General features: G+C 33.7%; 1 protein-coding gene across 2 annotated transcripts in view; it reads right to left on the bottom strand.

Annotated features, from left to right (window-relative positions):
- MACROD2 (mono-ADP ribosylhydrolase 2) overlaps positions 1–14,903 on the bottom strand; it is a 2,250,628-nt gene that overhangs the window by 2,001,572 nt on the left and 234,153 nt on the right. The window lies entirely within an intron of this gene.

Here is a 14,903-nt window from a genome sequence, read left to right as displayed (position 1 = left end):
CCCATAATCACACATTTACTAAGTGTCTAAGGAAAGATCTGAATCCAGGGCTATGGACATCAATTCAAGTATTCCATTCATTACATAGCAAAGCAAATATAACACAATACTTTATGACAGAATAAGAGTATACTTTACTACCTTTCCATCAGAGACCTGCATTGATCGTGTTACCACAGTAATCTTAGGGAAAATTAGTCTGATAAGAGAAAGAAAGTATAGCAGGTCTTTAATAATTTACTTCGAGTGGGAAACCGGTTTTAAAAATCCTTCATGTCATTATCCTCAATAATAATGTAAACCTTGCTTAAATTAAAACATTTATTTTGATGATTATTTACTAAGCCAAAATCGCAAAACTACTTTAAAAAAAATAATATGAATAGAAAATACAACATTTGAAACTGTAGCAGTTCATACTTGTGGGAAACTTTTTTATTATGAAGGGCAGATCTTAACAACTAGCAACATGTCCTGGGAAACTGTAGCCTTTTGCTGAAGTGCAACAGCTGATTGTGTAACCTGGAACATGGCCCTGGAGTTGCGTGAATCTAAATTAACATATTATATTTCTCCTCTCATAAACCACTTAGCTTCCAGACCTTATCTCTGTTTTGTAACTTGTCTTAACAGGACATTTTTATTTCCAGGTTAACCAGGTACTCAACAATTTAAAGATATAAAAATGTTGTTAGTATATGTGTGTAGAGAAAACAATTGAAAAGATAGTCTTATAAAATAATCACTAGACTCTAAAAGACTCCAAGGGTCAAGTTAAAAGGAAAAAAAAAGTTGAAATCAGGGAGTTAGTGTTATTCAACTACAGTAATAGTATTACCCTAAGTATACAGACCAATTCACAAACACGTTAATCCTTCCCCACCTCCCCAGACAAATTTCACACATTCTTTCCCAATTCTATAGATTTCCTCAGAGTGGTAGATGGAAAGATAGCAGCAGGAGCCATTAAAACTAATTAACACTTCACCTCTTTTGTAGTCTTTGCCCTAAGATCTCTTTGGGGTCAAGGAAAAGCCTAGTTCAAATAAAATAATAAAATGGTCTGAGAGGATATTTACAAATTTCAGAGTAAAGGCAAAATAATGTCACTATTAACATAAAATGTGCAAGGACCAAGTTAGTGCTGCTTTCTTCTCAGGAAAAAACAAAAGTGCATGTAACTACATAAGTGTAAAGAAACATTTTTAGGAAGGAACTTGGATGAAATTTTTATAATGTAGAAAAATCCTCATCAACTTTTATGTTGTAGAATTAAAGGGCTAATGGGTCCAGCAAAAACTATTTAGTCGACCAGTTCACCTCCACCCATGCTGTTTTATTCTACACATGGGGTACTGACCTACCTTACTCATAAACATTTTCTAGGACATGACATTCTATAGCTTCTCCCAGGAATCCTTTCTGTCTTATGATTCACAAATTTTATTTAGATACATACTTTTGGCTAACTTATACCTTCATTCGACACAATGTTAGTGCACTAAACCCTCAAACTGGAATGACAGTCATTATTTACACATTTTGTTGAAGGAAGAGTAACCTTTTCCAGAAATCCACCATAGCTTAAACTTCTCATTCAAGCATTTTAGAGGCAGATATTTCAAGACTAGAAGATAGAGCACCAATGCTGTTATGTCATTTTAGCTGAAAAGTCCTGGAAATGAAGTGAATTTGTTTGGTCTATCAAGCTTAGGCCACATCAATGTATCTAACCTTTCCACCAATACAAGGTAGCACTGATTAATGCAAGGTTCAAGTATACAACCACTGGTGGAAGCCAAGCACTATCGCAGTACCATGGGAAGTATATCAATTAGACTTACCCCTGAGTAAAAAGTGTCTATTAAAGTTGCTAGAAAATGGGGACACGAAGGACAAAAGGAAGGGAAGCAGTTATTGTTTAAGTACATATTTCTTTCTTTGGGATGAACATAACTAGAAATGTCACATAAAAAATGAAAATATTTTATTCCAAAAAAAGCTTCACATTTCCACTGATTATTGTGCTTTGGCACTTTGGAACACTACAGTCTAAAGAAATAGATTATCCATCCCTTATTTTCCCTAACCAAACAGCAAGAATTTGAGCAATGTGATTTTGCCAGAAAAAGTTAAAAGAGAATTAGCCATTTTTTTCTAACACATACATGTGCAAACCTATTATATTCAATTTCTACAATAAACAAACCTGAAAATGCTGTCCTGGTAAAAACTCTAATATAAACAACTATGCTAGGAAAATCCTGGGGCACAGACAGTAAAGAAACCACCAATGCTCTACCAATTAATGAAGAGGATGAATGAGCTCATTACAACTTGGAACAAAGGTTTTAAAATTGTGCAGTATAATAAATCACTACCTTTATTAACAAGCATGATCAAAAATTAAAAATATAATATATACTAGGAAGTATACTAAAATAATAGAACATTGGATAAATCTATTACTGGGATTCTAAACAGAATACTACCAGCTAGAAGAAAAAAAAATGTAGGCATTCAAATTATGATCCATTAGGAAAGTAGATTAAAGAAGTAGAAGTAAGGTAGACTGAACTAAGCATTTGGAATTGGAGTAAAAAATGTAAGTTCAAATCCCAAGTCTATGACTTCATAGCTGTGTTACCTGGAGAACCAGTTACCTCTTTGGACCTCAGTTGCCTCATCTATAAAAGGACGTCATTATACTCATTGATATCTAAGGTCCCTTACAGCTCTGAATCTAATAATCCTGTCATTTGAAAAATAATATTTAAAATAATTTTAAAATGATGCATGATCTTATTACACTTCAATTAGTGTTTATTACCATCATTTTTATGAAACTAAATATAGTATATTTGGTTACTAAAAATATCTATGAGTCACGGTTTATCTGTCAGCAAGGCCATTTCAATATTTATCTGTTTGCGAGTGTTCTTGCATCCAGAGAAGAAAAATCAGGCACATGAAAAATGACTATTTTGAATATTATTAGATAGAATTAAGAGGGGGGCGGAAAGGGGGAAAACATTGTAAATGAACAATGAGTAGGGCTCAGAATGAAACAAGAGGAGAAATGAAACTCCTTTCATATTCCATACTTCTCCCTGAAATAAAAGCCCATCTTTCAAACAACAATACACTACCAGTGTTGTTATATGACTGCATATCATGAAATACAACTTTCACATAGAAATAAAAAATGAGTATCACTGTAATGGCACTGGATAGGTGCATTGTGAATTTGAACAGGCTTTAAGATATGACAAAAAAAAGGAACTACAAAGAGAACCTAGACAAAACAATGTCATCAAAGAAATTTGTGGTTTTAAAAGAAAACTTGTTACATAGTGAGAGGAAGGGATAACTGATGTTAATGTGCTCCATTAATATCCTCACAATATTGAGAGAAGTTAAGAAAGGCATTGGGTGGGCTCCTGTAGCAAACTTGTATATGAGTATTGAAAACAGTCACATGGAAGGGGCAGGAATGAATGAGTTGAGATTCAACATTTACGGGGAAGGATCCATATCATTCATAGTAATCACAAATTCATTTGAATATTTAAATATTCTCTATAAGAGATATGTGTCAGTTCCTTTTTATTTTTCCTATAAAAATGAAAATATGTCTGTGATTCAGTGAGTTATTTTGGGAATTGAATCTTAATTACATCTTTAAAATCAATGAATAGTTTCACTGATAGCGATGAATAAACCCTAGTCATCTGTCATCTAATTCAAAGGATTCACAGAATTTAAGAAGCTGAGTTGGCCAGGACCTCAAAGGCTACCAAGTAGAATCTATACTTGAAAAAGACCTGACAAAAATCCATCTCCAGGCTATACTAAGAAAACATGGCTTATTCTCCATGTGCTCACACATCTCCCCATTCCATTTGGGGGGTTTGATTGATTTTAATCTGAATTTAACAAATACTAAATAAAATAGATGTTTCTATTTACACAGTAAAAATGAAAAAAAAAAAGATATACATGAAACTGTTGTTATTGTTCAGTCATTTTCAGTCCTGTCCAACTCTTTGTGACCCCACTTGGGGTTTTCTTGGCAAAGATATTGGAGTGGTTTGTCATTTCCTTCTCCAGCTCATTTTACAGATGAAGAAACTGAGACAAACAGGTTTAAGTGACTTGCTCAGGATTACATAGCTAATAAGTGTCTGAGGACATATTTGAACTCAAGAAGATGAGCCTTCCTGACTCCAGGCCCAGAATTCCATCCACTGTGCCACCTAGTTGCTCCCACATGAAACTGTATATGTTTAATAACTTGTTTTTCTTTTTATGTATGTAATAATTTCCATTTTTATTTATTCAAATGTATTCAAAGCATTTATGCTTGTATGAGCTTTGTCTTTTCTTGATACTGAAAAATAAATTTCTCAAATGATTGACTTTTCTTTCTCCTTCTTTTCCTTTCCTCTTCTATCCCTATGCACTATCCTTTTCCCTCCTCCTTCACTGGAAAAAGAAAAAGAAAGACCTTATAACAAATATGTTTAGTTCAAGCAAAACAAATTCCCACCAGGGTTATACCACAAAATATATTGCTTATTCTGCATCTTGAGACCATCACCTCTCTGTCAAGAGGTTAGTAGTAGCATTCTGCATTATTAGTCTTCTGCAATTGTAGTAGGTAATTGCATTGATCAAAGTCTTTCAAAATTGTTCTTTAAAAAGTTGTTATTGTTTGAATATATCTGGTTTTGCTTATTTTACTCTGCATCAATATACATACCTTCCCAGGTTTGTCATAAACTGTCTACAGTTTCTTATGATATGACAGCATTCATTACACTCATACACGATAATTTATTTAACCATTCCTTAAAGGTAAGTAGCACTTAGTTTCCAGTTCTTTGCTACTACAAAAATAAATAAATAAAACTTCTATAAATATTGTTGTTCATATAGGTCCTTTAATTCTTTTCATGTTCAATTTTTATCAACTTTGCCATTCTAACAGATAAAAGGTAGGAAACTCTGAGTTCTTTTCATTTAAATTTCTCTAATTGTGAGTGAGCTGAAGCACTTTTTCCTAAATTTGATGATGGCTAAATTGTTTTTTTTTAATTTCCTTTGAAAACTGCCTGTTAGATCCTTTGACTTTTTATCTACTGGGGAATGCCTTGTTTTTATAAATTTGAATCAGTTTATTTTGGAGATTAGCTAGATAGATGATAGACTTGACTATGTATCAGAAACTAGGGACACAGATACTAACTAACAAGATAATCCTAATTTTCAAAAAGAATATGTTCTTATAGAAGAATATGACCCATAAAGGAACTGGAGATGGAGTGAGGTAGGGAAGAGTACCTATTTCATAGATGAAAAGCAGAGGATTCTGGAGAGTTCTTGTGTGACCTTTATCAGAGAAGCTTTTTCTCCAATAAAGATTCCCCCTCCCACCCACCCCAGACACCTTTTTATCTTCTAATTTTAGCTACACTGGTTTTCTTTGAGCAAGAACTTTTAAATTTTATATAAAATTCTTCTGTGATACTCTTTAAGGGTTCTTTGGATTAAAATTTCTCCAAACACAAATTTGAAGGTAATTTTTTCTGTGTTTCTCTAATTTATTTGTCACCCTTCATATCTGAGTCATACAGTCATGTAATGATTTGGAAGTTATTTTGAAATGTGGTATAAGTTGATGGTCTATACCTATTTTGTGCCAAACTGCTTTCTATTTTCCCAGCAGTTACTATGAAAGATTAAGGGTTGACCTCAGAAGCTGGAGTCCTTAAGTTTATCGAACATTAGGCCACTGTGTTTATTTTCTTCTGCATGTTGCATACTGAATATGTTCCCTGATCAACCTCACTACTTTTTAAATAGTACCAAGTGGTTGTGATGATCACTGCTTTCTAATGCATTTTGAGATCCTGTGCTGCTAGGCCATCTTCACTCTCAATGTTTTTTTCATTACTTCCCTTGAGATTCATGACCTTTAGTTCCTCTATATGAATTTCATTATTATCTTTTTATGGCTCTATAAAATAATCCATTGATTTTGGTATGTCACAGAATAAATAATATAAATAGTATCATAATTTTTACTGTATTGGCACCTCCTATCCATTAGCAAGTCACATTTCTTCAGTTATTTTGATATATCTTTATTCCTGTAAAGTATTTTGTAATTGCATTCATGTGTCTTGGCAGACATACTATCAAGTATTTGTTTGTTCATACATGTTGTTATTATTTTGAATGGATTTTTCTCTTTTTATCTCTTCCTGCAGGGTTTTATTGATAAAATATGTACATTTTGATGACATACAGGTTTATCTTATATTTATCAACTCTGCTGAATTTCTTAGTCATTTTGATTAATTATAGTTGACTCATTAGTGTTCTTTAGATCAGAGGTATTGAACTTGTGACCTGCTAGACCAGAGTAGCCCCAAACATAAGTAATTGGGAAACATTTAACAAAATAAATTAAAGTACAGCATGACATCGGTAATGTTGATTTGTAGTTTTCTAAGTCAACATGTGTACAGCTAGGTGGTGCAATGGATAGAGTGCTGGGCTCTGAATCAAGAAGACTCATCTTCCTCAGCTGTATGACCCAGTGCAAGTCATTTAACAGTGTTTGGCTCAGTACTTCATTTGTAAAATGAGTTGGAGAAGGAAATGGCAAACCATTCCAGTATCTTTGCCAAGGACTTCCCAAATGGGGTCATCAAGAGTCAGACATGACTGAAACAATTTAGCAACAACAACAGGTCAATACATGGCCAGCAGGGATCTGCTCTAACTCAACCATCATATCATATACAACAGGAACAGATTTTCTTCCTCTTTGAATATGTTTTCTTATCTTCTTGTAATAGCTAAAATTTATATCACTATGTTAAATAGTACTAGTGGTAAAGGTAATCCTATTCTGAACATTACTCTTATCAAATAGACCTCTCAACTTTCTGCATTATATGTAATGTTTGCTCTTTGCTATATATTACTTAATGTGTTAAGAAAAAGTCTATTCCTATATTTTCTAATTTTTTAGAGAAATAGGTATTACATTTTGTCAAAGGCATTTTCAGCATTTTTTTTGTTGCTTTTTGGAGGGCAATTGAGGTTAAATGATTTGCCCAAAGTCACACAGCTAGTAAATGTGTCAAATGTCCAAAGCCATATTTGAACTCAGGTCCTCCTGACTCCAGGGCTGATGGGCTAGTCAATGTTCCACCTAGCCACCCCAAAAGTCAACTTTTTTTTCTTTTTGCTTTTGTTTGGAGGGCAATTGGGGTTAAGTGACTTACCCAAGGTCACACTGCTAGTAAGTGTTAACTATCTGAGGCCATATTTGAACTCAGGTCCTCCTGACTCCAGGAGTTCACTGCCCTGTTCACTGCACCACCTACCACCCCCCTCAGCATTTCTTAATATAATTATTTAGCTTTTTATTATCCTACTATACATTTTAATATAATCTCTTATGTTCATTTTTCATATTGATCTTTTATGTTTATGGTTTTCCTTGTATTGAACTAACTCTACATTTCTATTAGAAAACTGACCTGTTCAAAATCTTATTAATATGTTGTTATAGTCTATTTGCTAATATTTTATTTAATATTTTTGAGTCAATGTTCATTGGGGATATTAGTTCATATAATTTGTTTCCCCTGCTTTCTCTATCCTTGGTTTAGGTATCAAGATTATATTTGTATAATGTAAAGAGTTCTTTTCCTATTTTTGAAACTAGTTTAAGTAAAACTGATATTAATTGTTCTTTCGATATTTCATAGAATTTATTTCATAAAATTAACTTTAAAATTAACCTATTCCTAGAGTTGGTTTGGTTAATTTTTTCCCCTAAACTAAATTTGGGAGTTCATTTATGTTTTTTTTTTTCATTTCTCTTTCTGAAACTAGTTTAGTTAAATAATCCATTTCTTCTGCTAATTGGGATATTTTTATTTTTGTAAATATTCACCCGCTTCATCTACATTATTGGTTTTCTTAGCATATAAAGGAGCAAAATAATTTCTCTTAATTTCCTTTATTTCAACTTCAATTACTGTGAATTATCTTTTTTTCATTTTAAAATATAAACATTTTGGTTTTCCTTTCTGTTTTTAAAAATTGTGCTAGCTATCTGTTTATCTATTTTGTCAGTTTTAAGCCAGTTCCTGCTTTTATTTATTCATTCAATGGGTTGGATTTTTTAAAGTAGTTTTTGCTTTGTTTTGTTTCCATTATATTGGTCTCTTCCTTGATTTTTTGAAATTTCTACTTTGGCCTTTAGTAAGTTTTATATTTGTTGCCTTTCTAGGTTTTGTAATTGTATGATCATTTCATTAATTTGTTATTTTTATTGTTTTGGATGAAAGCATTTAGAGATATAAATTTTGCCCTAAGGACAACTTTAGTTGTATCTTGTAAGATCTATATCTTATCTCATTGTTATTTACTTTTATGAAATTTTCTAAAATTTGTTCTTTGACCCAATGATTCTTTATTGCTAAATTGTCTTCTCAATTTAATTTTTAATACTTTTCTCAAAGGTCTTTTATTGAATATAATTTTTTATTATTGTGGTCAGTTAAGGATATTTAGTACTTATGCCTTTATGCATGATGAGGGTTTTATATCACAGGGTAGATGGACATCCTTTGTAAAGGCATCATGGAAGGCTGAAAATTGGCAAATCTATCATCCCTAAATTCTATTCTATATCTCTAAGTACTATCCAGGTGCTTAACTTCATTCTTCCTTATTTTTGCTTATATTTCTCTAAGTCTGAAAGGGGCACAATGAGGTCCCACACTATTATAATTTCATTGTTTACTATTCTCTGCAGTGTGATTAATTTATCCCATAAGTATTTAGATGTTGTGCTATTCAGTGCCTACATATGAATTATTGATATTGATATATTACCTAAGTGCCTTTAAGTATAATGTAGTTTAACTGCTTATGTTTTCTTATTGTTTCTATTTTTACAATAGCCTTGTCTAAAAGCAGGATAGCTACCACTATTTTTTTTTGTCTAGCTGAGGCACAGATATCTTCTGTACCAGTCACTCATTATAACTCTGTGGATCTTTACTTTGAAACTGTGTTCTCTGTAAATAACATATTGCGGAATTCTGCTTTCTGATCCATTCTACTATCTTCTTTTGTTTGATGAGTAAGGTCATTCCATTCACATTCAATATTATGCTTAATTGTGTATTCCCATTCATCTTGTCCTCCAATAAGATTTTTTTACTCTCTCTTTGCTTACACATGCCCCTTTATGAATAAGAAGAATGTTGTAAAAAATAATAAAGGAAGTTATCGATATTTACGATCTCTAAATGACACAATATTTCAGCCCATTGCCACTCTTCTCTCTGAGCATGGGCATAGTTATTTCTTTCTTTACTAACAATCTCCATCCAATCCCCTTTGACCTCTTCCTTCAGGCTTTGGAGTTTAGGGATACTCCTTTATCTCTCCTGCCTTTCCTCTTTAAACTCCTTCTCCCTGTCTTCAAGTATTTGCCTATTGAGTTTAATGTATTTCTACACCATTCTCTTTGTGTTTGTGTGTGTGTGTATAAGTGTGTGTGTGTAACCTTCAACCTTTACCTAGTTCAAATGAAATTGATATTCAAAAGATATCTGTAACCTAATCCATTCCTCAATGTTGATATTTTTTCATAATATATACTCTTAATAAATGCTTTTATTCATTCGTCATCTATTTACCTGTTGAGTTTAATGTATTTCTACACCACTCTCCATGTTTGTGAGTGTCTAAGTGTGTATATGTCTGTGTGTTCAGTCTTCCTTTACCTAGTTCAAATGAAAGTGAGGTTTAAGGGATATCTTTTCCCTAATCCCTTCCTTCATGTTGATATTTTCTTCATAATATATACCCTTAATAAATTCTTTTATTCAATCATTCTTCATCTCTTTGTTGTTGTTCAATCATTCAGTTATGTGACTCTTTGTGACCCCATGGACCATAGCAAGTCAGAGACTTTTATTCTCTACTATCTCTCAAAGTCTGTCCAAGTCCATGTTTGTTGTTTTCATGATGCTATCTATCTATCTCATCCTCTGTCATCCTCTATTCATTTTGCCTTAAATCTTTGATGGTTTTGTCTATTATTCCCTTTCTCTCTATTCTTCAATCTCTCTTTGCCTACAAACACACTCAGATATTGCTCATACTTGAAAAACCTACAATTGAGCCTACTATCCCTCAAATTATCTTCACCTATCTCTCTTTCCCTTTATAGTCAAATGAATATACTCCTTGTCTCCACTTTTCTTCCTCCTTAGTCCTTCCAATCTAATTTCTGACTTCATCACTCACCCAAAATTGCTGTCTTTTGGGTAGGAATGATTTCTTAATTTCCAAGTTAAGATTTTTTTCTCAGTCTCCATTCTTCTTAACCCCTCTGTAGCATTTGACCCCTCATTCTGGATACTCTTTCCTCCCTAGTTTTTGTTCTATTGTTCCATTTTGATTCTTCTCTTATTTGTCTGACAAACCTTGATCAGACTTTGCTGGATCATCATGCATGCACTGCTCCCTAACTGCAATTGTACTTCAATTCCCATTGTCTTCCTACACTTTCACCCTGAGTTATGTCTGCCGTTTTTAAGGGCTTAATCATCATCTCTATACAGATGACCTAGTTCTAATACTTCTCTTGAATTCCAGTACTTCATCAGCAAATGATGATTGGACATCTCAATCAGACCTCCCATAGGCATTTTATACTCAACACACACAAAATAAAACTCCTTTATCTTTCCCCTAAATAAACTTGTCTCTATTTCTAACTCTCCTGTTTCTGTCAAGATCCTACCATTTTTTCAAGACATTTAGGTTTACAACTTCAGTGTCATATATGACTCTTCACTCTCACTCAATCCTCCCACACTGAATCAGCTGTCAAGGCCTGTCAATTCTACCTTTAAATATCTTGAGTCCAACTCTTCTTCTACACACAGAAGCTATCACTCTAGTTCTAGTCCTCATCGATTCACATTTAGACTATTGCAAGAGCCTTATAGTTGGTCTCCCTGAAACCTCTTTCTCTTTAAGTTTCCCTCCAAAGAGAAGCTAAATTGATGTCTTCCTGAATTCAGAACCCAGTACTCACCACCTAGCTGCCCACATATTGACTTAGAAAACTACAAATCAGCATTATCTATGTTATGCTGTATTTTAATTTATTTTGGTAAACATTTCTCAATCACACAGGTATTACATGTCTGAGGCTAGATTTGAACTCATGAAGATGAGTCTTCCTGACTCCAGGTCTGGCACTCTATCCACTATACCACCTCTTGACTGTCTGTTTACAATATACCACCTTAGTAAATATCCTTTTCTAAGTGCAATTGGTTCTGCCTAATCATCTATAGGGAACAAACTGGTGGAACTCCTGAGTGACAGCCCTAGAAAATGCAGATGCTCAAGGTCATTTCCAGAACCCTGAGGGTAGTATCAGTCTGTTTGCATACAGGGAATTTAACTTGCTAATCTAGTTTTTAATATAAGCGAATAAGCCCAGAAGGGATTCTATACTTATTTTTCTTTTTTTTTCTCTCCCATTCCATTCCCCCCACCCCCACCTCTTTTCCTATCTCCATGTACCCTTTCTCTTTTTTCTTCTTTCTTTCTTGCTTTCCCTTTTGTCCTTATCCTCTATCCTGTATGCCCATCATGGGTTCAGGAAAAGATAGTCCTAGAACACTAAAGTTTGGTTATTTAGAAGAAATCCATGAAAATTCCCCACACTGACAAATATAATATTCTCTTCTGAATAGAAATCCCGTGTAAAGGGATAGGGCTTTCACAATTCTGATAAAATAAGTTCAGATTCTATGATTTGACATTTGAGCAGAAAGTTTAAAACTAAAGGACAGGAAAATAACTCTAGGAAGATAGGAAGGTAGAAAAGGAGGGAGGGAGGGAAGAAGAGGGGGAAGAAAGGGTTCCTCACCAAAAACTATCAAAGTAATTTTAATACAATGATCCAGATAACTTCAGAATATGTAAACCATTTTAATCCAGGACTTTTAACTACTTAAATTCCATCTTCCACTGCACAATGCCAGACTCTAACTGACATTCTTCAAAGACTCAAAGCAACAGAACTCAGCAGTGACTTCAGTTAGACAGGATCCTTCTGAGGTTTTCCAACTGACAGCTGTTTGCATTGGGATTATGTAGTACTGAAACAACTCAGGAGGTGAATAATATAGCCAGCACCATGTTCCAGTCCAGACGTTTTTATTACAGTGATTTTAGCTCTGGGCAAGCTGCCGTAATCAGCACATTTTGACAGGAAATTCACTGACTATGTATTTTCTTCTTAAGCTGTATGCAGCACTTAGACTACTTCTGAGTAAGATGCATGGAATGACTCTAATCAACACTTTGTGGTTAGAACAGCTAGACTTAACATTAACCATTTTTTATGCTTTAATTGTCAAAACTGTTTTCTTTTCAGACAAATTCAATCAACTTTAATGTTCAAAGTAAAATCACCCAAACCAGTTTATCTTCCCACAAGGCAAACAATCTATATCCTTCTACCACTGACTATTTCCCTTGGGATTAAAAAGACTTGAAAAGAAGGACTTGGCTGAAGTCACATAGACCAGATGAAGGAAAACAGGCATTACCCAAGCCTGGGATGAGGGTAGGAGAAGAGAAGAAAGTTTTTAATTTTACCAACATTGAAAATTCCAAATATCAAAATTTCAGCATATTTAAATTTTATTGGTAGTCGTCTTGTTTTAATTTTTTAATTTATCTGAGAAAGGAAAAGAAGTGGCTCAGTAATGGAATGTGAGGAGTAGAAGTGTCCCAGTCTCCTCCATCCGACCAAGGTTTCCAGGAAAGCTGATAAAAAGGAATATTTGTCGCATCATCAGTAGGGCCCTGTGCACCACTTACTTGGTTAAGTTAAAAAGTTACTTGCTATCTCCCATAATAGTTACAGATGTTGTGCTGAACCATCTAGCCTCCATTCCTAGTGACCATTCTTTTTCATCTGACTTGTGCTGGCCTCACTTGCTGCTACAGCAGTTCATCTACTGACTAGTTGGCTTCACTCACCAGATGTTCCTCCTGCCTTACACAAACACAAAAATCACAAGGGAAGGAGGGGGGTGAGGGTGGGACAAGTCAAGGAAGGACTATGTTCTTTCTCTCCAATTAGGTGCTGGCCCTTTGCAAAGTTGTGAAGTGAACAAAGTTATGAATTAATTTATGAAAAAGTACTAGAGCCTTAATGTGTTCTCTCATCTCAACAGCACTGGCATGAAAAAAAAAGTAGAAAGCTAGAGAAGATAATACTGAAACCAAAGGAAAAAAGAGCCCTCATTTTAGGCTGAATAGGAGGCCCAATGAGGAAGATCTTTAAAAGTATAGGATTGAACTGTGCAGCCTCCCTAGTGATGGCTTCTTTTCATCTGGCCTATGCTGGCCACATCTGCTGCTACACAGATTGGAAAAAGATACATTTTTAAAAACTGACTATTCTTGTGATTTTATTAGAATACACAGCATATTGGTTGGACAATCTGTGGAACATTTAAGGTAAGGATGGACTAGAATATCACAGGATAAGAAGGCAAATGAGTTGATATGTACTATTCTAGGGAATAACCACATTAATCAAAGAACTAGTGAAGTATTGAAAAGTATGTATTATTTTTGCATATATAAGTTGTTTTAGGTGGTTAAGATGCATATTAAAAATTATCAGGACTTGTTTCCTATTTCACTATAAATTACCCCAATACTCTATTTAATAACTTGTTATATACAAATGTGACCTGAGCTGAAATCTACTCATTAGTGAGCCTTCTTTGTGGGAAATAGCACATTTATATAATCCTTCTAAGTAAAAAAAATTGTTATATGGACTCTAAACAGCCCTTTCTGTGGAAGAGAATTTATTAGGGCTAATACTAATAGCTTACATACATGGTCTTTAATGTTTCTAGAATACTTTAATACACTATCTCATTTGGTCCTCATGAGAACTCTGTGACGTATTTGCTATTATACATTTTGCCTATGAAGAAATTGAGTTACAGAGAAGTTAAGTGTCTTGCTAGGGTCACAAAAGTAATAACTATTTAAGGGAGGATTGAACTCCAGATTTTTCCAATTCATAGATTAGCAGTCTATCCACTAAGCCACATTGCCTCTCAATAGGGAGTAAAATGTCTCTAATATTCCACATAGCATCAAATTAACCTCTTAAGTATCCCCCAAACAGCTACAGATGACCTATAATGAGTATAAAATATCAAATGAGAAAATATTGGTAAAGCATTTAGCACAGTGCTAGCACATAGTAGCATAGCAGCCAGTACATAATAGCTATTATATAAATGTTTATCCCCTTCCATTTTCCTTTGTCCCACTGTCCCCTAAAATATGAAGGTTAATGACACCTTGTACAACATCTTAACAACAGATTGCCATCAACAAGAGGTCACATTTAGGAAGGAAAGGATATTTTTTGAAAGACATGTATTTGTTCTTTTAAAATCAAGACTATTTTTTAAAAATATTTTAAAAAATAAAAAATGATTGGGTTTTGTCCTCCTTCAGAGAAAGGTTGAGAAAGATACAGAGCTTTTAGTCATCCATAAGCTCAATTTGAGGCAAAAATTTAACTTTAGTAATTGAAAAAAATGATGTGATCATTTTTATTTTATAAACTTGTAAACTTATGGGTGTATAGGTATATTGAACTCTCAATAAGGAAGCTCCCTACAATGTTACAAATAGCTGAGTCATTTGTGACTTATCAATCAATTAACAAACATTTATTAAGTCTCTACTATTTGCCAGGTACTCTACTAGTTTGTGGGATATACAAATAATAAGAATAA

Source organism: Petaurus breviceps, unplaced genomic scaffold (genome assembly GCF_028583685.1).
Source record: "Petaurus breviceps papuanus isolate PSGF00001 unplaced genomic scaffold, PetGlider_PUasm1.0 90919, whole genome shotgun sequence".
Classification (NCBI taxonomy): domain Eukaryota; kingdom Metazoa; phylum Chordata; class Mammalia; order Diprotodontia; family Petauridae; genus Petaurus; species Petaurus breviceps.
This window is presented reverse-complemented; position numbering and strand designations above follow the sequence as displayed.